Source organism: Lepisma saccharinum, chromosome 1, assembly GCF_977018435.1.
Source record: "Lepisma saccharinum chromosome 1, izLepSacc3.1, whole genome shotgun sequence".
In the NCBI taxonomy this organism is placed as follows: domain Eukaryota; kingdom Metazoa; phylum Arthropoda; class Insecta; order Zygentoma; family Lepismatidae; genus Lepisma; species Lepisma saccharinum.
Window position 1 is genome coordinate 201,152,258 of NC_139229.1, and position 25,131 is coordinate 201,177,388.

General features: G+C 33.8%; 1 protein-coding gene across 1 annotated transcript in view; it reads left to right on the forward strand.

Annotated features, from left to right (window-relative positions):
* Window positions 1-254: 254 nt before the first annotated feature.
* Ilp7 (Insulin-like peptide 7) overlaps window positions 255-25,131 on the forward strand; it is a 62,187-nt gene continuing 37,310 nt past the window's right edge. Inside the window, exon 1 of the mRNA XM_083127064.1 lies at window positions 255-390. The gene's annotated coding sequence lies outside the window, so the exon portion shown is untranslated. The remainder of the gene's footprint in view (window positions 391-25,131) is intronic.

Sequence of the window (25,131 nt, forward strand, 5' to 3'; positions counted from 1 at the left end):
AAAACTTCTGGAAAAGTCCCGACGCGAATGCCACGTAGGTGTTCGAGCGACCGGGCAAGGTGGAGGCGGGTGGGAGTGAACTCAAGACTGCGGCCCATGCGCAACACAAAGCCTCCCCCGCCACCGCGGGAGAAATAGTGGGGGGCGCGCCACCTCCGGATCGGCAATCGGGAAAAAAGTTTGCACGGAAGAGGTACAACACGCGCCAACATGCGAGGGAAAAGCGATGCCGTGTCTTTGCCGTCGAGGTCCTGAAACCTACCTGTTGCGCTGAGGGACTTCCATTAAAGCTGTGACATGCATTCTTTACTAAGGCACTAGAGACAGAGAACGTACGATATAAAGCCATCAAAGATTTTCCTTTTCGGAGAACAATTGACGATTTGCACGGTAAGTTTTTTTTTATTAATAGCCTTTTTAGTTACTGTGAGTTTTCAGAACTTTCTTTTTTTCCTCTTTATGTCATTTATTAACTGATATCTATATGTATGAAAAGAGGGTAAAGGTGGAATTGAATTGAATTGATTGGATAGTTGTTTTAAGTCCACTTTATGCACAGAAAGGCTAGTCATGAATGGACCTAAGCTCAAGGTGGGATCCGAACCACTGTGACATGTGCCTCCACGGGTTATCGGACCCGGGACCCCTTGATTCAAGGCGACGACGTTACCACTACACTATCAGGGAGGCCTTTTGATGAATAAGAAATCATTATGTTTGCTACAGTAATGTTCTTGGTAACAAGGTTCCGAAAAAACATTTTGCAATGTACTCTGTTTTTGAAGTGTTATGCACTTACCCTAAATTGCTGAACTTGGAGAAGGAAAGAAAATATTTAGGATGTAAACGTTAATATAATGGATAGCGCTCTTGCCTTTGATGCCCACTGTCCTGGGTTGGATCCCTAAAAGAGACTACCAACAATTTCGATGTTGATCTATCGTCGCGAGGTACTTGAAATTAATAGAAGCGGTGTAGAAATACAGAAAACAGCGGCAATGGGATTCGATGCTCTGACGGAGACATCACCCAATTAAAAGACAGGAGCCATCTTGGGCCTTGAATAGCTCTTGCGCTGCAGAATTTAGCTTTTTGTAGTTTAAAATAAAATTTTCATAGTTAAAATGGTTCTTTGGAGAAGGGAATATATCGATGGAATTTCGTACGAATGTTGCGGAGATGTGTTGTAGACAGATTACTAATTAACGTTTCAAGATAAAAAAATCTCATAAGTAAGAACAATATGAGCTCTACACACAATGCACAGATATATTTGTTGATGCTGCATTTTACTCATTGGGTTAATCGCGACGATGAGGATGCATGCATGATGTTTACATGAAGTTATTGAGAGAACAAACTGAAATAATGTATTTTCGCTGAACGAGACTTGAATACCGACATGTTGAAGTAGAGAATATCAACGATGATATACTTTCAATACAACGATTCAACCATGAAAATCATGGCGAAATGCACATATAGTCAAGTATCTGTTTACTTTTTCGTATTCACAAATTTGTGATATCCACATAGACCAAGTAATAAAAAGTGCACACAATTTTGCTGGGGCCACTTCACTACGCGTACAAGAGCGTAACTGTATTTTGCGACAAATATGGGAGACGACTAGCATTAGCAGTAAATTTGGCTTCACAAATTCATGATTGGGTCGCAACAAAAGTAGCGTTCTTCAGGCGAGGATAAATGCTGCCCGTAAGAACAAAAATTAAGATAAAATTGACGAGAAAATTTGTATTATTTTTTGTAGCATTTCTGGCACTTTTAGTTAATAGGGGCGATTAGGATGAAAGAAGATTGGGAGAAATTGATGAAGAGGCACTCTTAGAGAAGCACCCATAAACAGTGGCGTAGGAACGTTTTTGGCTGGGATACAAAGTTCAAACTCCATTTAAAATACCATTTTAGAACAGGCCACACAGTTTTCAATTCGTCTTCAAACTTCCATTACCTTGTCCTGACAATGTAAAAAAAAAACAATATTCACAAAGTGATGATTTTGAAGTTTTTAATTGATATATATATATATATATATATATATATATATATATATATATATATATATATATATATATATATGTGTGTGTGTGTGGCAATTTTCAACATAGTGTTTAACAGTTTTTTGTTTGAAGTGTACAATTTTCGAACACATAAAGTTCTAGACGTCATTCCATTATTTTGCACTGATTTAAAATATTTTTTTACTTCCTTCTAAATATTGCGAATGCACAGATCAAATGAGGTAAATGCAATATTAAGGTTCACTGTGGTTTGAATACTTTTAGATGTCGACAAACAAACGTTTTGTGTTTAGCTACGAAAAGAGATTTGAACGCAGAATCTTTTTTCTGTCAAACTGTCTGAGGGATTACAAGGGGAAAATTAGAATGAAAGAATTTAGAGGTTCTGTTGTCCTTTCCAAAAAGAGAGAGAAAGAAAGGGACGCAATGTGCCCTTATACGCCGGTTGGGGTAAATCACAACGATGAGGATGAATGGTGATCATATGAAATTGATGAAGAGACAGACACAACGGAACAGGGCCTGTTATAAAATAGAATTTAGAATTATGTGATTGTTCTCCTAGTGCGCACACTTGTACAGTTTTCGTCATTTATTAGTATATTTGGTCATTACCAGTGCTTTTTTTCCGGATATTAACGTTCCGGTACTCTTCAAGTTGGTTTATTATTTTCATTGTGTTCATAAAAAAAAACCTACTCAAAATATTGTGGAATGTTTATAAATGATAGTACATTAATGTTTTAACACCCTTCCCCCACACACTCACTCTCCTTTCTTTAAACTATTATAATTTTTATTTTCACATATATAAAGTTGCCGGTACGTGCAGCCAGAAAATAACACTGGTTATTAATTACACCAGGCTTTTTTATTCGCGACTGATGAATTACAAAAGGAGAATCAAAAAGTTAGATGAACATTGAATTTATTCCGAAACGCGAATTAGCGGAGTGGTCAGCACATCGCGCTACGCCGCCAGGGGTCCCGGGTTCGAATCCTGACCCGGGCATGGATGTTTGTGAGTATCCATTCATCAATTTCGTCATACATCACTCATCCTCATCTTCGCAAATTAGCCAAAAGTGGCACAAAAAGCGAAGTAAAAGAATGCAAATTAAATCAAAGTACAAATATGAGACTGCAGTATGTTATGCACATGGTATCACACTACAATTCCACGAAGTCACCACTGTGGTCCAAACATTTATTCCAGCGGGAGACGAAATCGTACATTCCGGTCGCAAAAGTCCTTACTCCAAACTGTTGAGCCAGTTAACGGTAGCATCTTGCACTGCTTGAATTGTGTCAAAACGTTTTCCACGGATGTGTTTCTTCAGGGGTCCAAAGAGATGGTAGTCCAAGGGGGCGAGATCGGGACTGTACAGAGGGTGTTCGAGAACCTCCCATTTGAAACCACCGATATGTGCACGGCTGCGTTCGGCTGTATGCGGTCTCGCATTGTCGTGCAAGAACACCACACCCTCTCCTAGCGCTCCTCTGCGTTTTTGGCGTATGGCGGTTTTAAGTCTGTCCATAGTTTGGCAGTACCTCTCGGCTGTAATTGTTGTACAATGTGGCAGGAACTTCACATGAATAACACCAAGACGGTCCCAAAACACAGTGGCATGACACTACGCACCTCCACATTTGTATAATTTTTCAGTTGCTACGCATGTTTCGACTGACCTATTCAACGGAAGAAACAACGTGCCGCGCTCCTATGACTGTCAGATGTACTTCACCTCGACACCTACAACATACAATAATTATAATTACACATATGAAAAGCAATCGATTGTATAGCTAAATTCGCCTTATCTTTTTATTTATATTTGTAGATAAAATATGACATTCAGGCAAGCAAGAATGCAATTTCAGTAATCGCCATGACCTCCAGCTTTGTAAAAGTGCTACCTTTTTAAAAAAAATAATAAAAAAAGCTGTGTTTTCTTACTTAAAATACTCGAATGAGCCGAAAATCTTGATTTCCGACTTCGTCTCGAAACTCGAGAGAACAGATTGTTCGAGACCAAGAACGACATAAACCTCTGCAAAATCGAGACTCTCGATATCATTCGAGACTTTCGTATACCAGACTGTATCATATTTGAAAACCTGACCCAAACTAATTATTAGTTCATGATAAAACTTAGAGATATATCAAGGAAATACGTATATACCTGATTATTTCAATATGCATGGTACCTCTCTCTGTGTGTGTGTGTGTGTGTGTGTGTGTGTGTGTGTGTGGGGTGGGGGCTGGGGGGAGGGTCGCGCAGCTTATACACATTCAAGTGAATAATTCTGCTTTTTTCTAAGGTTTTGTAGCTTCGAAACAAAGAGTGAAACAGAAAAGCATAATAAGAAAAACGGTTTGACGCGCTTTACATGTTGCTAATATATTTTTATTGATTGATTGATTAATTTTGATTATTTTACTTCGATTTTCTGCCACTTTTGGCTAATCGCGATGATGAGGATGTGTGCTGATATGATGAAATTGATGAAGGAATACTCACAATGGACATTCATGCCGCCCAGGCCGGGATTCGAACCCGGGACCCCTGGCGTCGTAGCGCGTTCTGATAGCCACTCTGCCACAGAGTTCGGCTCTAATTATGTGTGTGTGTAAGTATATAACCAGGGACGTAGCTAGGTTGATCAGTTCGGGGGGGCCAAATCTGAAATTTGTTCCTATGTAAATATTTCCAGACAGTAAAGGTAAATAACTCTGTGTGTGTAATGTACACACACACACATACACACACACACACACATATATATATATATATAAAATATTATATTACATTATAATATTGCTACATATATAGTGCATTGGTATATTAAACTACTAAGAAGTGTATATAATATACGTATATGTGAATACTGGAGGTCAAATAAAAATTAGAGTTCAACAATTTTCAGGAAGCAAATCAATTTATGTAATTACTATTAAACTATTACTTTACAGTTTTCCTTAATGTATTTTACTTTCTGCTTGTCTCAATGACAACCTCTTCTTTTTTATCGAAACTATGTCCCCTGTGGAAGTGCTAAACTGATAAATTATTCTGTGTAGGATCTTTCCTATTCATTCTGGAGGATACCGGGATTTTTTTTCACCTGTTCGAGCGGCTCCGGTGCCCACCCAATGTCGTACGTATAAAGTGGGTACATGGAGGAAACTCTGGCAGGTAAACGAGGCCAGGGATGTGGTGCTGATTGATCACATCACCTCCACCTTCGGCCTCCAAGAAAGTATGGAGCCCTAACTACACACCCCTATATGCTTTCATGGCATAGCGAAAAGCACAGGGGAGCACATCACTTTACTTTTTTCATTATTTGGTATCCAGTACGTCATCATTAACAAATCATATTACATACACGCACACGCACACATATACACAGTTTTTTGGGGTAACAATTATAACTTGTTACTTATGAGAAACGCTTATATTGAAAGCGAAGCGAACAAGAAAAATATTACTAATTTCATACCTTTCATTCTTTCAAACAGCCAATAACAAATACTTTCACGAGTCATCATGTAAGTAATCTGCTACATTTTCTTCGTCCTCTTGCATCTGCCCCTCCTCCCTCCCCAAGCCCTCCTACCTCCTCACTAAAGTTATTGCTTGCTCGAAGGCAGCGAGGTCATTGGACTGTTCTGGTACTTGGCACCCTGGATAGAAGCAAAATCTAGCAGAATGAATCGAAAACAAAGGTTTACTGGGGAAGGGAAAATTTAACCGTATTTGCGTATTGCCTTACAGAAACGGTGCACTGAAACAGCAGGGGTACAATAACTCAACCCAGGGATAAGTCTTCCCTGCCATTTGAATGCCATGTTCTTCCCTTAATCCCTTAAAGCAAGAAAGACCGCTCCCTGCAATTTGTCAGGTTCGACACAAAGGGGTCTAGTCATAGATTAGAAATAGGTCTCACAGGAACATTTTATGATGGGCAGTTCAGAGAGTATTTGGGACGCAGTGCCACCTTTGGTTGTCTGCAACCATCTCGCCAACATTTGTTGAACAAGCTTGTTGTATTGTCTCCATTCAAGCTTTGTGCTGGTCTTAGGGCCGCCTGTCAAGATGTTGCTTTCCCGAAGAAAGAAGATCGCATTTTATTCTAATTTCTGGGCCTTCCCGATGGCGCAGTGGTACCGTCGTTCCCTTGTAATTAAGGGGTCCCGGGTTCGATACCCGGTGGAGGCACATAGTGGTTCGGATCCCACTTGAAACTGTAGGTTCAGTCCTGATTAACCTTACTGTGCACAAAGTGGTCTTAAAACAACTCAATCAATCAATCTTATTTCTGGCTGTGAATTTAAGCAGGGACGTAATTATAACAATAATAGGACGTTATAAAAACATTAATAATAATAATAATAATAATAATGTCGCTTTTAACATTGAAATTATTGTCAAATTTAAATTCTAGCACATTTAGTAGTATTCCAGCACAAACAGCACTTTAAATTATGCGATGGATTTGTAACTCTCCTCTAGACACTAACGTGTGCAGGTTTTTTTTCAGAGGGGAGGGGGAGAGACAGTATAACATATTTCATAATTAACCACTTTTAAGCTTCCTTTTGAAAGTTGTTCAAAGACATAAATTTCGGGAGAGTTATAGCCGCATCAGCTCTCCCATGTGTACACCAGTGCCTCGAGATGTAGTAGGAAAAATAGATGCGTGCCACTTTTTTTTGCGGCAATTTCGAAAATTGTGCACCTCTTAACTTGCACCCTGCATTCTCGCAAAACGACGTTGATGGTTTGTGCAAGTATCATGCACAAAGACACTGAAGTAGGTGTTTTCACACTTTGTTTATTTCTGTCTTGAGTTCGTGTTATCAGTAGGGAGCGGGTTTATAATAGCCACAAAGCATGCTAAATAGACAGGTAAATTTGCGCCAAAAATGACAAAATTTGACAACTTCAAAAAGCACAAAAAATAGGTAGTAAATATCAACTTGTTATTACCTTTCTTTTTTAAGTTTTACACCTATTTTTTTTATTCTACGTATATTATATTTTTTTAAATGTTGTGCCGATTTTCTGTTACTTTTAGTTAATCGCAATGTTGACGATCATGAATGGCAATTAATGAAGGAAAACTCACAAATCGCCATCACAATTATGATATGTAATATGCAGAATATTATTGGCGACTCAAATGTTCTGTTTCTTGTTGTTGTTGTTTTTTAACATTCTCAAGAATAAATTCATGTTTTTGCTTTATATTGCATATTTGTTATAACGTCACGTTTACCACGGCGGACCTCATCGGTGTGGTTTACCACGTTGCCTTGTAACCAAAGAGTGTCAGGTTCAAGTCCCGATGGAGACACATTGCACAATGGGTCGGAGTCAAATTTAAATTATAAATCCAGTTGCAATTAATCTATTTGAGCATAAAATGGACTTTAAACTATTTTTGATTATGACGACAATGGGATCAGTTATTGTAATAGTGAAAGAAAATAATATCTCCTTCAGGATTCAAACCTCGGACTCAGTTTTACAGAAATTGTAATCTCTAGACCAGTGGTTCCCAAAGTGTGCATCGCGGCGCCCTGGGGCGCCCTGGTAGGCGTACGGGGCTGCCGCGAGATGTTCAAATATTTTCACTAAAATTCAGTCATTGATATGATTGTTCCAAATACATGTTCTTATTTAGAACATTTTACATAAAAAATGTTTCTGAATTTGAAATATATGTTTATTTTTTAACTTAAGGAAAGCAACCTATACACACTAACAGAGCGTTACAAGTGTTAGAAAGGGCCTCCCCGGTGGCGTAGTGTTAGAGTTGCCACCTTGTAATAAAGGGGTCACGGGTTTGTTACCCGGTGCAGGCACATAGTGGTTCGGACCCCACTTTAAACTGTAGGTCCAGTTCCGATTAGCCTTATTGTGCATGAAATTGACTTAAAACATCAATTCAATCAATCAATCAATCAAAGCAAGTATTAGATATTCCTACATTCTGATTTGGACGCCGTGGAAAAATCTTGAAACACTAATGGCGCGGCGAAACGAAAAAGTTTGGAAATTCCTGCTCTAGACCATAGAGATTAGCTTTGTTCCTTCGTTCGTCAGTGCTATATATATTTTTTAAAACAATGCAAATATAGGTAAAGATTATTTCTCCGTTGTGTGAGGTATCGGTAGACCGTTAACATCTGCTGGCAATGCCAACAATGCATTAGTGTACATTGTTATTAGATAGTCTTCCACCCTCCCCGACATCCATTCTAAACAATGGCATTACTTATTTCATTTATTCCAGTGTTCGTGGCGGAGTGGTAAGCGTAAAGAACTACGGAATCAGAGATCCCATGTTCAAACCTCCACCAGCCATTGGTGACTCATTCTGTTTGTCTATGCTCCCATCACCTTTCCATCCGTCCATCATTCATCCATCCACATCGACTTGTAAAAATTAACCTAATTGGTAGGAAAAAAGGTAAAATAGCCAAAATGAAAACCTATTGAATTCTAGCCGCCCCAGTGGCTGAGCACGTTAGCTACTGAATTACGAATTTGTCCCAAATTGATCTAAGTTCGAGTCCGTGAGTTTTTGTATTAAGTCCTCTTCATGCACAGATAGGCCAATCAGGACTGGACGTACAGTTTAAAGTTGGATTCAAACCACTATGTGCATCCACTAGATATCGAACCCAGGCCAGGACCTCTTAATTATATGGTGACGACATTACCGCTACGCGATGTCCTCGCCTGGAGAGGCAGGCGCTTTTTTTGTTACTGTCCATGCATTAATTTCTTGTATCACCGTTGCATATCTTTGACATTAGCCAGAAGTGTCAGTAAAGTAATGTAAAATCAGGAAACGAAAATCAAAGTACATCCAGTGTTCAAATTGAAATTTTAAATTTAACTCCTGACCAGGTAAAGAATTTTCCTCTTAAATATTCTCGATCATATTTTGCTATTGCTAAGAATTTGACGTAATCATTTCTTTCAACTTCAAGTAAATATTACATTAATATCAGCATATAAATTGTCAGTTTCTGTACTGAATTTTACATTAAAATTAATACTGTTGTTGGTTTGCAAATTACAATATGTATTTCATGAGAAAATATTTCCTGATTAATTTGCCTTTCTCTAAGAAAAATAATTCGGATATGAATTAAAAGTCCACTGAGACGAGATCAGTGATTACTAAACTCTTGTACATTAATTGGAAAATTTGTGTTATTTACTTTGAACCATCAGTCCGTATGTTTTAGGTACAAATCTCAAAATTTGAAAAGGGAAGCTGATATGACTTTTCTCCTCAGCATTTTTTCAATTTGAACACTCGATATACAGACATATACATATTTCATTATTTAAGTTAAACTACGAACACACACACACACACACACACATATAATTGTTTTACAAAACTGATTGGTACTCACTTTGTAATTCGCCCACAGTTCCATGCATTTTAGATGATAGGACGTTCCTCCGTTTTCCTTAATTTTTCACATGGTTTCTTCCAGTTGCGAATCCCTATTTTCCTGAAACTTGATTCTGCATATCCTGAATCTGTGCCAAATTTACGGCATGGAAAACAAAAGCATGCGTCAAGTTCCACACTATATTCTAGCCACGGCGCAGATGCAAACCAGTATTTTTGAAATAATCGCTTTCGCTTTCCGAACGTAGTATTTGGATAGTTTTGCAAAAGTGGTTGCCTAGGATTATCTACCCCAAGATCAGTAATTATTTTCACATTAGTACATTCACTTGTTTTGCCTAACTTTGGAACGTCAGAACTTGGATCAACATCATCTTCATTGTCGTCATGTTCCACATGTTTTGAGATAGTTTTAAAATATCCAGTTTTGATAAATTTATCCATTCAAAATGGAAATGCACAACAACGTTAGAACTCTTCCCACACACGAACAAATACACAGTGACCGTAGGAACCCGATAGCAGACCTTCCTCGCAAGCAAGAACACAAAGCTAATCTGTAGCTCTGAAGCTGAAGCATACAGCAATTTTAAATCTCAGAACAATGTCAGTACTGGAGAACTCTCTCCATATGTCGCTCGACCCCTTACTGTTGACCGCTCGGCCTCGGTGGAGTCTTTGATTCCATCTGTATTGGAAGGGTCATTTGCAACAAAAGGGTCGGATCTCTGGTTTCCAGGAACTTAGGGCAAAGGAAATAACCTCTAAGCAGGCAGATTTTATGACCTTGGTTATAAACTGGTAAGCAACGAAAGGGTGGAATTTTGCTGTCCTACATTTGCTTCCGAAGTTTTTCTTCGGAACAGTGTTTCCAACTCTGCTACAAATTTACCAGAAAATAATATGTAGTATTAATTTAGGATAATTTTTAATCGATCAAAATTTTGTTTGCGGGGGCCAGAGTTACAACTGCCAGGGCCAAAGCCCCCCCAGGCCCCCCCTAACGACGTCCCTGTATATAACAGATGCGGAAGTGAAATGGGCGATTTGGCAACCCTGGAAATAGCAAGTTACGCAAGGAATCAAAAAAACGGGAGTGGTGCCATCTGGACAACAAACCTTTGCCATTGACACTGATATCGGTGTTCAGTCGAGATGGCGTCGTGGACCGGTAGTAGTATTGATGTACGCCAGTGGCTGTTTGTGCCCTCGGGCGTTTAATATTCGCAATTCATTTGTATGTACTTAGAACTAATTTGCACGGGTTTTAATTAATTTGCAGGTACTTAGAATTCATTAGCAAGTACTTAGAGTACTTTACATTTATGTATTTGCATGTTTATAACTTTTTATGAATATATATTTATTTATTTTATGAAAAATATGTATATAAAAAGTAATTAGAGGTACTAAACGGTATGCATATGGTTTTATATTCATTACTGCAAAGTATGTAATGTATAAATCGATAATATTAATGTTTATAATATTGAAAATAAGTTTTTATGGTTTATGAACCGCTATGAACGGTGTTAATGGGTGTAGGTACAGGTCCAATTACGATTTGGGACGGTCCCGGTATTTGAACCCGCGATATGTAATGTTATTAATTAGTACTATGTAATAATGTATGTTATTATTGTATGAAACACGGTGGTGCAACACGCTAGACAGAAGACGGTGAACTCCGCGCTCCGCGCTGAGGGTAGACGAGAAAGGAATTTGGGAGATATGCGGTCAAGGTCAAATGACGTCACAACGTCAGGACAAAGAAGGAACCCGATTGACCAATCAGAGAACGCGTCGGTAGATTTTCAGAACCGGTTTTTTCAAGGTTAACCAGTACGCAAGAACAGGAGAAAGGTATGCAATGCCGTAGGGCAGGGGAGGGATTCAACCAGACAACAAAGGATGTCTGGAAATAAGCAGCAAGGGTCAAATCTCTGAAGCTATGCGGTTTCCGCCGCCAATTAATATTCCGCTCAGGTTTGCCTCCAAGGCACAGGACGCTTTAGCGCAGGTTTTTTTTTATCTGTACTATGAAGAAGGGAGAGCTATTAGGGACGGGGCCTACAGTTTTCACCATTTGCTTTTATCACGGGGTAACGAACCTAGGACCCTTTGATTATTGATTTAGGTAGTAAATGTATGTTACTGTGTGCTATTTAACTTAATTTTTAACTTATTATTTTACAATTTTATGTTAATTTTTTTACCAAAATAACACTATTTGTACTATTCAGGCAACATTTTTTATTAAATTTTGGACTCGCAAAGACATTTTTTCAACTTTTAACTTATTATTTTACAATTTTATGTTAATTTTTTACCAAAATAACACTATTTGTACTATTCAAGCAACATTTTTTATTAAATTTTGCACTCACAAAAAACATTTTTCAACTTTTAACTTATTATTTTACAACTTTATGTTAATTTTTACCAAAATAACACTATTTGTACTATTCAGGCAACATTTTTTATTAAATTTTGGACTCGCAAAGACATTTTTTACAACTTTTTAACTTATTATTTTACAACTTTATGTTAATTTTTTACCAAAATAACACTATTTGTACTATTCAGGTAACATTTTTTATTAAATTTTGGACTCACAAAGACATTTTTTCAACTTTTAACTTATTATTTTACAACTTTAAGTTAATTTTTACCAAAATAACACTATTTGTACTATTCAAGCAACATTTTTTATTAAATTTTGCACTCACAAAAAACATTTTTTTCTACGTTTAACTTATTATTTTACAATTTTATATTAATTTTTTTACCAAAATAACACTATTTGTACTAATCAGGCAACATTTTTTATTAAATTTTGGACTCGCAAAGACATTTTTTCAACTTTTAACTTATTATTTTACAACTTTAAGTTAATTTTTTACCAAAATAACACTATTTGTACTATTCAGGCAACATTTTTTATTAAATTTTGCACTCACAAAGACATTTTTCTACTTTTAAGTTATTATTTTACAACTTTATGTTAATTTTTACCAAAATAACACTATTTGTACTATTCAAGCAACATTTTTTATTAAATTTTGGATTCACAATGACATTTTTTCAATTTTTAACTTATTATTTTACAATTTTATGTTAATTTTTTTACCAAAATAACACTATTTGTACTATTCAGGCAACATTTTTTATTAAATTTTGGACTCACAAAGACATTTTTACAACTTTTTAATTTATTATTTACAATTTTGTACCTATTTTTCATCTAAATAACACTATTTACACTATTCAGGAAAGACTTTTAGTTACATTTTCGGCACACAAAGTGTGTGTTCTCAACTTTTATTTGTTTATTTCTCAAGTTTAGCCTAATATTTACTCAAATAGCACGATTTGATCGTGTCTTTTATTACATTTTGGACACACACGCACTCTCACACACACACACACACATCCACACACACACACACACACACACACACAGAGAGAGAGAGAGATTTTTCAAAGTTTACAGGATTATTCTCCAAGTTTACTCAAATAACACAATTTAAATGTGTTTTGAATTATATTTTGTACACATGAAGTGTGTTTCGTCAAGTTTTACCCGTTTATTTTACAAGTTTAGGCTTAATATTACTCAAATAACACAATTTAATCTAGTCAGGAAGGATTTGTTATTATATTTTGGATGCACAAAGAGATGTTTTCAACTTTTTTACTGATTTTTTGCAGGGTACGTATTAATTTTTATTTATTTTGTTTTGTATACATTTACAAATTTTTAACTTAGAGTTTAGTATTTATTTAAATTTTTTCAAAAACACTAAAAAAAAGTACTTTTAGCTAAAATGTAAGCCACAGAATATATTATTATTATTATTATTATTATTATTATTATTATTAGGGTTTACTGATTTCCACTATGCTATTTTTGGTTCTGTATTTCTATATGTATTTATTTAGGTCCGGTTACGCCTGCTACGTAGGAAAGTTTGTTTATTTTAGAGTTTGCTGAGTATTTTGTTACTTTTATACTAGGTAAAGTTTCCAAAATATATCAGGTAGGGCTCCATCCATATACTTTTGTTTTTGCTGTTTGGAGATGATGCGATCAGCACCACTCTCCATCTGCTTTTTATTTTATGTACCCAATATTATTTTGAGGCTTAGTGAATTCTAGAGCCTATTTATGCAGGAGAGAGGGCTTGAAAATTTTGATCTCAGACAACCCACAACTATTTGTCAGAGTATTTTAAAGGATATTTTATACTTATTATGTGCCACTAGAATATCAAAGCTTGCTTAATTTTTATGTCTGTAACGCATTTATTGTATTTCTAGCTAAGGCTTACTGAATAAAGTACACGAAATGTTTAACATTTCAACTATTTGCTTTTATACGAAGCCAAATTTTTAGTGTAACGAAAATTATTGTGTGTCTATAAAGACTGAAATGCCTTTACCGAAGGGTCCATAACTGGACGCTTACGAACATTGTTCCTTTTTTTTAAAAAAAATATAACCATTTATCAATATATTGACAATTCACAGGACAAGACGAAGTTCACACACGACTGACTATATGGACCATAGGTTCACTTGCTAAATGTTGTTTCTATGCTAGAAGAATAATTTAGCCTTATAACCTTTTTTCAAGGTATTTTGGAAGTATTACTGGATTTTTTTGGGTGCATCAACACTTGGGTTATTTCCATTTGGTTTATTATACGAGGCTACAATCACTATCTGAACACTGAAATTCTCTGATTGAAACTAAAAGCTTAGGGTGTAACTAGGGACTTAGTATGTATAGCGACAATTTATAGGACAACATGAACCTTACAAAGGATTACAGGTGACGTAGGACCACATGCCAGAGCTTTATTAATCTGCAAGAAGCAGTTGCAACTAATGCTATGAAGAAATGAGGTTGATTTTTACTGTTTCACAAGAATGCTACTTTTTATACACCCAATATTTGCTTTTTCAAGTAACTATTTGTACCAGAAGCACACAGGTCAACTCTAACTACACTTCGATTTATATAAATGTGGCAAGAACTATATTTCTGAGGAAGTACGCAAAAGCAGATTACCCGATTAAAGTATCTGAAAAACAGATTTTTCTATGCAAGTATATTTTTATTGACTGGATTATTTAACAGATCAAACAGAAAGACTGCAAAATTCATTAAATGTAGTTCTATAGTATAGGTGGTTTCAGAGATATAAAAAGAACAAATATAAGATTTCGCTTTTTTTGCTTCTGAGGCTAATCGCGACGCTAAGGGTAAATGGCGAGGAAATGTAACGGAGGACAAACAGTCCCAAAAGTTATGAGCTGCATGTAAGTTAATACCACAGAGATATTACAGTAGGTGTAGGTTCTACCACCAGAACTTTTCTATCATAATAATACTGGTTATGCTGTACTGTTAGCTAAAGATGCTGATATTTGAGAAACTTAAAAGCTTACTCACGACTTACTGTTGCAAAAGATCCGATGACAAAATTTAAAAATTGTTATCGCCCAGACAGGGACTCGAACCCTGGACAGATAGGTTAAAAAGCCTAACGCTATACCAACTAAGCTATCTGGGCACAAGGTATTCTTTTCTTCAAAAGTTAGTTATGTTAAGAAATATATTGAAACATGTGAGAACACTCTTGGTCTGGTTCGACAGAGAAGGAGACAACATTTCCAAATTTTTACAGACTGGGTGTATTTTTCCACTATAGAGGCCTTCACTATATGTAATTCGAAACGCTAAAGTTCAGCTAGCTTCCAAAATTGAGGTAAAAATTGTGTTTGGCGAGATTAACAAGTTACAATTATATCCAGTTACGGACAAATAAAGCTAAAAGTCTCAGATTTGCTGTACTAGCCAAGTTTTAGTAACATTTTCTTCACTTTAGTACAAATATCAAAGAAATAGGTATATTTTATTTATAATTTGACAAAATGTACTAGTATTTAATTCACAAAGTTAGGTAAAAAACAGTATTTTTTTTAAAATATTGTTACTGCCTTCAAATTTTATGTTATTTAGCCACTAACAACTGGTTTACACTGCTTGGCATCCTTTAAATAGGAAAAGAAGGAATTATTTGTTTAGTATTTTTACTACTTTATATTTATTTAAGAAAACAATTCTACACTTTAACTTAATTTTAACAAATTGTTACTAATTTATATATCAAAGTTATGTTATTTAGAGTGCATAAAGGCGTATAAAGTTAATATTTGTACTTATCAGTTCAACTAACAATTATATTTTACACACAAAAGATACAGTTAAATTACTTGAATCAGAGAATAATATTTTACAGTAATTGATTCTTTCAGCACCAGTCAGTACTTTTATGCATCAGAAAGTTTTCTTAATTTTCTATTACGCATGATATTTTGGGCTATTCTTAAAATGTATTTCTAGGGCAAACTGGTTTAATTTTCTGCTTATAATGCAAAGTTGACAGTTTTCGCACAATGCATTGTACATTTGTTATATTCTCTACGTACAATCCAAATATTATGCTTATTTAATGTATAACTAACTAACTCTCTAGCCTTCTTAAACCCGAAGGTTCATGGCTGCAGCAACACATGCCTTTCATCTGTCCCTGTCCTGAGCAAGATCTATATACTCCTTTCCTTCTCTACCAATTTCCTTTTGGTCCATCTCTACATTATCCCTCCATCTTTGTTTTGGTCTTTCTATTGGTTTTTTACCATCAGGCTTCCCAACAAGAATTCTGTATACTCTTCTTTCCTCTCCCATTTGTACCACAGGATCTACACACCTAAGTCTTTTTGATTTAATCATTCTAAAAATATCTGGACATGAATACAAATTACGTACTTCTAAATTATGTAACCTTCTCCACTCATCTGTCTTCTTATCTGTTTTAGGCCCAAATATTTTCCTAAGGATTTTATTTTCAAATACTCTCAATTTATGTTGTTTTTTTTTTCAATGTAAGGGACCAGGTTTATATACTGTATTTAACTTTTATTTTTTGTAATTAACAAAAATTAAAAGCTTATACTGTAGTTATTATACCTTTTTCTATCAGCTTATTTTGAAATTGATATTATTAGGTATAGTCTTTGATTTATAACTATATTGCTTTTTTTTATCAATTTATCTAAGAGTACACGCAGACAAACACATGTGTACACACTTTTATGTAAATAGATATGCCTTTTTTCAATATTTTAGTATGAAGATTGCACTTCAGTTATTTAAGCAAGGGTAGGAAAGGTAGGATTTCTGAGAATTTGTTGCAGGATTTTGTTGTCCAAGTATAGATGAGAACTGAGCTGGAAGACTGTTTTGAACCTTTTCATGAGGTTTGCATGTGAACTGTATGCAAATTGAGCACTATTGACTGTGCATGCTTCTAAGTTTTGCTGTAATTTCACATCAACTCTGTGAGACTGTAGACAGTTTTCCCATTTCAAGTAGTTTTTATTGATTGTATTTGTATATGTTTTGGGGACTTAGCAGTTTTATGTTATGAGTCAGTTTGTTGTAGAATATTTTTACATGATTGTTTTGAGATATTGAGTGTCTGCTGTTTTACTTGTAATTATTTTCCTTCTTGTGTTGTGTATTTGACTATATTTTGTCAAAGTTCGTAGTATTTAGAATAATTGTTATTGACTTGTAGATGTAGGGAGTAATAATCCTTTGCAAGATGCCCTATACTTTAGTCTGAACATTATTCTTAGTGTTCACTTTTGAAGCCTTAGTATTCTGGTAGTATTATTAATGTAGAGGTAAATTAGGCTGAAATGTAGGCATTTTTCTGATAAATTATACTCACTTAGTTGTTTCAGCAGGTAGAAGTTGCATGATGGTTTACTGCTGATGATGTTAATTTGCTCTTCTTATGTACTACGTATGATGTAGCTTACTTGAGTAATTGGAATTTTCTACTGAAAAAAGGATTGCTTGTCTATTTTATTCTTATGTTGTTGAGTTTGTCCATAAGCAAGCCATGTTTTTACTCTTTCCTATGCCTTGGAAGAATCTAGATATATTGTGTTTGCAGTTTTATGTTTCTCTAAGGTTTCAGCTATGTAGTTTTTTAAACTGTGCTATGTGTGTGACTATTGATTTCTCTTTCTGGATGCCATGTTGGTTTCTGTGTATTCCTCTTGCTGCTTGAATTTGACTTAGGTTGTTTGCTTTTTTCTTAAGATCTTTATTTGTTTATTTGTTCATTATTTTTTAATTTTTTTAATATTCTTTTACATAAAAAAATTCAAAGTACATTGTTAAAGTCGTCAAAATGTTTTAAAAATCAATTTTTCAAAGTTAAAGTTTTAAAAATACAATTTTCTAAAATTATAAGTTATAATAGTATATTTTTGTTAGTAGAAGTTTTTATACTAGAGCAAATTCTTTTGTTGTTAATGTAAAATTTGTTAATGTAAAATTAAAGCAATTAAAAATCAATTTTTCAAAGTTAAAGTTTTAAAAATACAATTTTCTAAAATTAAAAGTTATAATAGTACATTTTTTGTCAGAAGAAGTTTTTATACTAGAGTAAATTATTTTGTTGTTAAAGTAAAATATGTTAGTTAATGTAAAATTAAAGTAAATAAAATTCAAAAAAATAAAAAATAATGAACAAATAAACAAATAAAGATCTTAAGAAAAAAGCAAACAACCTAAGTCAAATTCAAGCAGCAAGAGGAATACACAGAAACCAACATGGCATCCAGAAAGAGAAATCAATAGTCACACACATAGCACAGTTTAAAAAACTACATAGCTGAAACCTTAGAGAAACATAAAACTGCAAACACAATATATCTAGATTCTTCCAAGGCATAGGAAAGAGTAAAAACATGGCTTGCTTATGGACAAACTCAACAACATAAGAATAAAATAGACAAGCAATCCTTTTTTCAGTAGAAAATTCCAATTACTCAAGTAAGCTACATCATACGTAGTACATAAGAAGAGCAAATTAACATCATCAGCAGTAAACCATCATGCAACTTCTACCTGCTGAAACAACTAAGTGAGTATAATTTATCAGAAAAATGCCTACATTTCAGCCTAATTTACCTCTACATTAATAATACTACCAGAATACTAAGGCTTCAAAAGTGAACACTAAGAATAATGTTCAGACTAAAGTATAGGGCATCTTGCAAAGGATTATTACTCCCTACATCTACAAGTCAATAACAATTATTCTAAATACTACGAACTTTGACAAAATATAGTCAAATACACAACACAAGAAGGAAAATAATTACAAGTAAAACAGCAGACACTCAATATCTCAAAACAATCATGTAAAAATATTCTACAACAAACTGACTCATAACATAAAACTGCTAAGTCCCCAAAACATATACAAATACAATCAATAAAAACTACTTGAAATGGGAAAACTGTCTACAGTCTCACAGAGTTGATGTGAAATTACAGCAAAACTTAGAAGCATGCACAGTCAATAGTGCTCAATTTGCATACAGTTCACATGCAAACCTCATGAAAAGGTTCAAAACAGTCTTCCAGCTCAGTTCTCATCTATACTTGGACAACAAAATCCTGCAACAAATTCTCAGAAATCCTACCTTTCCTACCCTTGCTTAAATAACTGAAGTGCAATCTTCATACTAAAATATTGAAAAAAGGCATATCTATTTACATAAAAGTGTGTACACATGTGTTTGTCTGCGTGTACTCTTAGATAAATTGATAAAAAAAAGCAATATAGTTATAAATCAAAGACTATACCTAATAATATCAATTTCAAAATAAGCTGATAGAAAAAGGTATAATAACTACAGTATAAGCTTTTAATTTTTGTTAATTACAAAAAATAAAAGTTAAATACAGTATATAAACCTGGTCCCTTACATTGAAAAAAAAAACAACATAAATTGAGAGTATTTGAAAATAAAATCCTTAGGAAAATATTTGGGCCTAAAACAGATAAGAAGACAGATGAGTGGAGAAGGTTACATAATTTAGAAGTACGTAATTTGTATTCATGTCCAGATATTTTTAGAATGATTAAATCAAAAAGACTTAGGTGTGTAGATCCTGTGGTACAAATGGGAGAGGAAAGAAGAGTATACAGAATTCTTGTTGGGAAGCCTGATGGTAAAAAACCAATAGAAAGACCAAAACAAAGATGGAGGGATAATGTAGAGATGGACCAAAAGGAAATTGGTAGAGAAGGAAAGGAGTATATAGATCTTGCTCAGGACAGGGACAGATGAAAGGCATGTGTTGCTGCAGCCATGAACCTTCGGGTTTAAGAAGGCTAGAGAGTTAGTTAGTTATACATTAAATAAGCATAATATTTGGATTGTACGTAGAGAATATAACAAATGTACAATGCATTGTGCGAAAACTGTCAACTTTGCATTATAAGCAGAAAATTAAACCAGTTTGCCCTAGAAATACATTTTAAGAATAGCCCAAAATATCATGCGTAATAGAAAATTAAGAAAACTTTCTGATGCATAAAAGTACTGACTGGTGCTGAAAGAATCAATTACTGTAAAATATTATTCTCTGATTCAAGTAATTTAACTGTATCTTTTGTGTGTAAAATATAATTGTTAGTTGAACTGATAAGTACAAATATTAACTTTATACGCCTTTATGCACTCTAAATAACATAACTTTGATATATAAATTAGTAACAATTTGTTAAAATTAAGTTAAAGTGTAGAATTGTTTTCTTAAATAAATATAAAGTAGTAAAAATACTAAACAAATAATTCCTTCTTTTCCTATTTAAAGGATGCCAAGCAGTGTAAACCAGTTGTTAGTGGCTAAATAACATAAAATTTGAAGGCAGTAACAATATTTTAAAAAAAATACTGTTTTTTACCTAACTTTGTGAATTAAATACTAGTACATTTTGTCAAATTATAAATAAAATATACCTATTTCTTTGATATTTGTACTAAAGTGAAGAAAATGTTACTAAAACTTGGCTAGTACAGCAAATCTGAGACTTTTAGCTTTATTTGTCCGTAACTGGATATAATTGTAACTTGTTAATCTCGCCAAACACAATTTTTACCTCAATTTTGGAAGCTAGCTGAACTTTAGCGTTTCGAATTACATATAGTGAAGGCCTCTATAGTGGAAAAATACACCCAGTCTGTAAAAATTTGGAAATGTTGTCTCCTTCTCTGTCGAACCAGACCAAGAGTGTTCTCACATGTTTCAATATATTTCTTAACATAACTAACTTTTGAAGAAAAGAATACCTTGTGCCCAGATAGCTTAGTTGGTATAGCGTTAGGCTTTTTAACCTATCTGTCCAGGGTTCGAGTCCCTGTCTGGGCGATAACAATTTTTAAATTTTGTCATCGGATCTTTTGCAACAGTAAGTCGTGAGTAAGCTTTTAAGTTTCTCAAATATCAGCATCTTTAGCTAACAGTACAGCATAACCAGTATTATTATGATAGAAAAGTTCTGGTGGTAGAACCTACACCTACTGTAATATCTCTGTGGTATTAACTTACATGCAGCTCATAACTTTTGGGACTGTTTGTCCTCCGTTACATTTCCTCGCCATTTACCCTTAGCGTCGCGATTAGCCTCAGAAGCAAAAAAAGCGAAATCTTATATTTGTTCTTTTTATATCTCTGAAACCACCTATACTATAGAACTACATTTAATGAATTTTGCAGTCTTTCTGTTTGATCTGTTAAATAATCCAGTCAATAAAAATATACTTGCATAGAAAAATCTGTTTTTCAGATACTTTAATCGGGTAATCTGCTTTTGCGTACTTCCTCAGAAATATAGTTCTTGCCACATTTATATAAATCGAAGTGTAGTTAGAGTTGACCTGTGTGCTTCTGGTACAAATAGTTACTTGAAAAAGCAAATATTGGGTGTATAAAAAGTAGCATTCTTGTGAAACAGTAAAAATCAACCTCATTTCTTCATAGCATTAGTTGCAACTGCTTCTTGCAGATTAATAAAGCTCTGGCATGTGGTCCTACGTCACCTGTAATCCTTTGTAAGGTTCATGTTGTCCTATAAATTGTCGCTATACATACTAAGTCCCTAGTTACACCCTAAGCTTTTAGTTTCAATCAGAGAATTTCAGTGTTCAGATAGTGATTGTAGCCTCGTATAATAAACCAAATGGAAATAACCCAAGTGTTGATGCACCCAAAAAAATCCAGTAATACTTCCAAAATACCTTGAAAAAAGGTTATAAGGCTAAATTATTCTTCTAGCATAGAAACAACATTTAGCAAGTGAACCTATGGTCCATATAGTCAGTCGTGTGTGAACTTCGTCTTGTCCTGTGAATTGTCAATATATTGATAAATGGTTATATTTTTTTAAAAAAAAAGGAACAATGTTCGTAAGCGTCCAGTTATGGACCCTTCGGTAAAGGCATTTCAGTCTTTATAGACACACAATAATTTTCGTTACACTAAAAATTTGGCTTCGTATAAAAGCAAATAGTTGAAATGTTAAACATTTCGTGTACTTTATTCAGTAAGCCTTAGCTAGAAATACAATAAATGCGTTACAGACATAAAAATTAAGCAAGCTTTGATATTCTAGTGGCACATAATAAGTATAAAATATCCTTTAAAATACTCTGACAAATAGTTGTGGGTTGTCTGAGATCAAAATTTTCAAGCCCTCTCTCCTGCATAAATAGGCTCTAGAATTCACTAAGCCTCAAAATAATATTGGGTACATAAAATAAAAAGCAGATGGAGAGTGGTGCTGATCGCATCATCTCCAAACAGCAAAAACAAAAGTATATGGATGGAGCCCTACCTGATATATTTTGGAAACTTTACCTAGTATAAAAGTAACAAAATACTCAGCAAACTCTAAAATAAACAAACTTTCCTACGTAGCAGGCGTAACCGGACCTAAATAAATACATATAGAAATACAGAACCAAAAATAGCATAGTGGAAATCAGTAAACCCTAATAATAATAATAATAATAATAATAATAATAATAATAATAATAATAATAATAATATATTCTGTGGCTTACATTTTAGCTAAAAGTACTTTTTTTTAGTGTTTTTGAAAAAATTTAAATAAATACTAAACTCTAAGTTAAAAATTTGTAAATGTATACAAAACAAAATAAATAAAAATTAATACGTACCCTGCAAAAAATCAGTAAAAAAGTTGAAAACATCTCTTTGTGCATCCAAAATATAATAACAAATCCTTCCTGACTAGATTAAATTGTGTTATTTGAGTAATATTAAGCCTAAACTTGTAAAATAAACGGGTAAAACTTGACGAAACACACTTCATGTGTACAAAATATAATTCAAAACACATTTAAATTGTGTTATTTGAGTAAACTTGGAGAATAATCCTGTAAACTTTGAAAAATCTCTCTCTCTCACTGTGTGTGTGTGTGTGTGTGTGTGTGTGGATGTGTGTGTGTGTGTGTGAGAGTGCGTGTGTGTCCAAAATGTAATAAAAGACACGATCAAATCGTGCTATTTGAGTAAATATTAGGCTAAACTTGAGAAATAAACAAATAAAAGTTGAGAACACACACTTTGTGTGCCGAAAATGTAACTAAAAGTCTTTCCTGAATAGTGTAAATAGTGTTATTTAGATGAAAAATAGGTACAAAATTGTAAATAATAAATTAAAAAGTTGTAAAAATGTCTTTGTGAGTCCAAAATTTAATAAAAAATGTTGCCTGAATAGTACAAATAGTGTTATTTTGGTAAAAAAATTAACATAAAATTGTAAAATAATAAGTTAAAAATTGAAAAAATGTCATTGTGAATCCAAAATTTAATAAAAAATGTTGCTTGAATAGTACAAATAGTGTTATTTTGGTAAAAATTAACATAAAGTTGTAAAATAATAACTTAAAAGTAGAAAAATGTCTTTGTGAGTGCAAAATTTAATAAAAAATGTTGCCTGAATAGTACAAATAGTGTTATTTTGGTAAAAAATTAACTTAAAGTTGTAAAATAATAAGTTAAAAGTTGAAAAAATGTCTTTGCGAGTCCAAAATTTAATAAAAAATGTTGCCTGATTAGTACAAATAGTGTTATTTTGGTAAAAAAATTAATATAAAATTGTAAAATAATAAGTTAAACGTAGAAAAAAATGTTTTTTGTGAGTGAAAATTTAATAAAAAATGTTGCTTGAATAGTACAAATAGTGTTATTTTGGTAAAAATTAACTTAAAGTTGTAAAATAATAAGTTAAAAGTTGAAAAAATGTCTTTGTGAGTCCAAAATTTAATAAAAAATGTTACCTGAATAGTACAAATAGTGTTATTTTGGTAAAAAATTAACATAAAGTTGTAAAATAATAAGTTAAAAAGTTGTAAAAAATGTCTTTGCGAGTCCAAAATTTAATAAAAAATGTTGCCTGAATAGTACAAATAGTGTTATTTTGGTAAAAATTAACATAAAGTTGTAAAATAATAAGTTAAAAGTTGAAAAATGTTTTTTGTGAGTGCAAAATTTAATAAAAAATGTTGCTTGAATAGTACAAATAGTGTTATTTTGGTAAAAAATTAACATAAAATTGTAAAATAATAAGTTAAAAGTTGAAAAAATGTCTTTGCGAGTCCAAAATTTAATAAAAAATGTTGCCTGAATAGTACAAATAGTGTTATTTTGGTAAAAAAATTAACATAAAATTGTAAAATAATAAGTTAAAAATTAAGTTAAATAGCACACAGTAACATACATTTACTACCTAAATCAATAATCAAAGGGTCCTAGGTTCGTTACCCCGTGATAAAAGCAAATGGTGAAAACTGTAGGCCCCGTCCCTAATAGCTCTCCCTTCTTCATAGTACAGATAAAAAAAAACCTGCGCTAAAGCGTCCTGTGCCTTGGAGGCAAACCTGAGCGGAATATTAATTGGCGGCGGAAACCGCATAGCTTCAGAGATTTGACCCTTGCTGCTTATTTCCAGACATCCTTTGTTGTCTGGTTGAATCCCTCCCCTGCCCTACGGCATTGCATACCTTTCTCCTGTTCTTGCGTACTGGTTAACCTTGAAAAAACCGGTTCTGAAAATCTACCGACGCGTTCTCTGATTGGTCAATCGGGTTCCTTCTTTGTCCTGACGTTGTGACGTCATTTGACCTTGACCGCATATCTCCCAAATTCCTTTCTCGTCTACCCTCAGCGCGGAGCGCGGAGTTCACCGTCTTCTGTCTAGCGTGTTGCACCACCGTGTTTCATACAATAATAACATACATTATTACATAGTACTAATTAATAACATTACATATCGCGGGTTCAAATACCGGGACCGTCCCAAATCGTAATTGGACCTGTACCTACACCCATTAACACCGTTCATAGCGGTTCATAAACCATAAAAACTTATTTTCAATATTATAAACATTAATATTATCGATTTATACATTACATACTTTGCAGTAATGAATATAAAACCATATGCATACCGTTTAGTACCTCTAATTACTTTTTATATACATATTTTTCATAAAATAAATAAATATATATTCATAAAAAGTTATAAACATGCAAATACATAAATGTAAAGTACTCTAAGTACTTGCTAATGAATTCTAAGTACCTGCAAATTAATTAAAACCCGTGCAAATTAGTTCTAAGTACATACAAATGAATTGCGAATATTAAACGCCCGAGGGCACAAACAGCCACTGGCGT